Genomic DNA, 3,240 nt, shown 5'->3' with positions numbered 1-3,240 from the left:
GTAATCCCAATGTTTACGTGGTAGAGTAATTGTGGTGTACGCGTACGTGGAGACAGTGTTTGCGCAGCGATCACCGATACAGTGTAACTGAATCGGAATAAGCGGAACCAGCCCACATTCTCCGAGGCAGATGGAAACCACCTTAAAAACCATCCACAGACTGGCCGGCACACCGGACCTCGATACTAATCTGCCGGGAGGATTCGTGCCAGGGACCGGCACGCCTTCCCGCCCAGAAAGCAGTGCATACAGACGCATAAAACCACAAACAAACAAACAAAAATACACACAAACTACCTCACGCAACACCACAACCCCCTTCCCCAACAAACCACACCCCAATATCCATATGAAGAAACACTACACACCACATAAAAATAGCCCTCAGGTACACTTCCACTCCAACAGTACTCAAGACGATACAGCTGATTCGAAGTGGGCCTCTTCCCCCATCCTATAACAAATAAATTGGCTCACCCAGTATTCCTCAGTCGTATGTGTTCATGTCTATGTCGAATAATTCTTAAAATCAGTACCATGGTTACCTGTCAGCTGACAGCAGTCCCCTACATGAAGACAAATAATAGGAGAACCTTTTCAATATAATGCTCTATCAACACTACCGAAACCTGTTTTGTACGCCTCCTTACCACAAACGCACTGTGTACGCCTCTCCACCACCCGAAAAATCAAATCTGTTGAGCGATAACCCCCGGAACGACTGCCCCCACACAGCTCGGTGCAGCCAATGACGAGTAGCTGTGTCGGTGCGCACAGTGTAACTGCGGTTTTGTAGCGCTTCCTGTCTTGCCATTAGAGTACGAGTTCGTAATGCACACTGTGGTGAGTGAAAGGTTGGCTGGCAGTATTGTCATGATACATTGTGAATAAAGGTAAGTAGACGAGACCTGCGTAAATGTAGGGCGTAGGTAGTCACAAATGAGTGCAAATATGAAGCAAAACTTGTCTCTCATCACCTAGTTATATCCTCAGACATCTTAACGTCAGAGAGTGACGTTGCGAAAACAATGTGGAACGGTTCAAGATTTTGCGCCTCCGATAGGGGCCATGCTAATCTTCTGTGTATCCTTTGAATTTTAGTATACGTACTGCCGAAGCAAGTACATGCCAGGGACACTGAGAAGCTGCATCTGTCGTTATTATATCGCTTCAAACATGTCTCGACTCGGGTTTAGCTTTGCTGTGCCGTGACAAAGGGCACAAGATTTACCAAGCGCTAATCTGTCAATCAACTACTGTGAAATATGATTGTTAGTAAGTGGTTACGCAAAACTTAGATAGTAGTGTAGCATACTCTCAGCATCCGCCCAGAGTAGCTGCAGTTTCACAGAGCTGCCAATGGGTGGCAGCACCAACGTTGGCATAGTGCTCACATCTGCACCTTAGTGTCATAGGCATGCCTACGAAACACACGTCTCCAGTATGCGAAATGAATGAATCTGTTTGTGGCTGGTGTCAGCATTACTGATGGCTCTGCAAAATTATGCACCAGTTTAGAAAGTGTTCAAAATCTAACACAAATTTCATTACTATAGCAATGGTACTTTGTAAACGATACTGTACGATTCAGTCTTTGAGCAGAGAATATGTGATGTTCTATGTAGGGCACTTTTTATCTGATACTCAAGAATTTACATGTGGTGTACTTGATGTATCTCCACCAGAATAGAAGAGAATCTTAATTGCGAGAAGAGACATAATCGCCACATAAACGATCAACAACAGCATTCGTATAGTACACTTTGAAACACGCCAGTGTAGTGCCATATCAGGCATGGATGGTTTTGCAGAGTTGTCTGAGATATTATTTACGGTGGACATTGCGCCACTTTCAGCACAGTAGCCAGAGTTAGAGCTGTGACTGATCCATGGGTATATAGGACAGCTTTACTCGACATTAGTATTATACTGTGATGTAGATGCATGAATGATCACGAGAAAAACCGTATTCAGGGACTATATGAATTGAGGAAGCAGGTTAGGTTGTGTGTTGGTAACTGTAGTTGTTTGCCAGTGATAATGCTGATCAGTTGTCACACAGTTAGATAGATACTGTAGTGCAAAACTAGAACGGATATTTATTAACCGCTTTCAAATTCTAAACCTGAATGGTCACTGCTGCCATGTGGAAGAAATGGTAGTTCGTGATGTTTGTTCCCTTTCCTGATACTTTGAAGCTGGATAGCGTTTTCTGACCTGAATGGCTCCGTATCTGCTTTTGTGCCAAATCTTATGCGTATGTAACATGAATATTTCATGGCGACTTTGGTCAAACCTATCTCTTCGACACGTTATGGGAAGTGGATCAGCTGCAATTGTGACTAGACTCGACTTGTGTGAAAATTACGGAATGCAAAGTGCTGCCAAAGGATTACAGTCCGAGAATTAAGTACTACTATGTCAATATTAGCATACTGGACTGCTTTCTAGACCGTGTTGTGGCATTCACTAGAGGGTGTTGTCACAAATTGATTTTGGTAACTATATATAACGGTAGATTACCAGTATCTGTGGGGAACTACAATGTGAATCACACTCATGGAGAATAACTAGTGAAATTTTTACACGACATATTCTAGAATCACACACTGGCTGTGGTTGTTTTAGAAGCTGCAGTTATCTTGTGTAAAGTCAACGTAATATTTCCAGATGACGTGTGTCGGTGGAGATGTGTGTTTTGTAACGAGATAGAGCTGATGCAAATCAGCTTGATTGTAGGAATAGGCGATGTGGCAGCTGATTGTGATACTGACATTTGTTTTTGCGGCATGAAACAAAACACAAACGATGGTCATATGTGCCTGAAACGCAACCCAGCTAAAATGATCTCCTCACGAAGAGAGTACCGAGAGGAGGTCGCCCAAGCCGCTGGGAGAGGCTCAATTCCCCGAAGCTTGTTCCCGTGAAGTGAAGACCAGCGGTGATGCCGCAGGGACACCACCTGCTCGCAGATGGCAACACGGAGACCGTCACAAGGAATGGAAGAACCAGCGGGCCCAGGTAGGAGGACTGCATCCTTGGCAGCAGTGTCAGCAGGCTCGTTTTCGTCAGACCGACGTGACCAGGAACTCACACAAGCATCACAGGGCCCCATCTAGAGTGAGCAAGTAGAGACTTTCTTGGACCTATTGCTCTAAGGGATAGACTGTGTACAGCACACAGAGGCTCTGAAGGGCACAGAGAGTCTGAGGAGTGACACAGTTAAAAGCCTGTCACCGG

At 44.9% G+C, this 3,240-nt stretch overlaps 1 pseudogene; it reads right to left on the bottom strand.

Annotated features, from left to right (window-relative positions):
- Positions 1-1,024: 1,024 nt before the first annotated feature.
- LOC126440387 (U6 spliceosomal RNA) lies at positions 1,025-1,125 on the bottom strand (annotated as a pseudogene).
- Positions 1,126-3,240: the final 2,115 nt, after the last annotated feature.

Source organism: Schistocerca serialis, unplaced genomic scaffold, assembly GCF_023864345.2.
Source record: "Schistocerca serialis cubense isolate TAMUIC-IGC-003099 unplaced genomic scaffold, iqSchSeri2.2 HiC_scaffold_1362, whole genome shotgun sequence".
Lineage (NCBI taxonomy): Eukaryota > Metazoa > Arthropoda > Insecta > Orthoptera > Acrididae > Schistocerca > Schistocerca serialis.
Note: the sequence above shows the minus strand (reverse complement) of the source record. Positions and strands in the feature narration are given on the sequence as shown.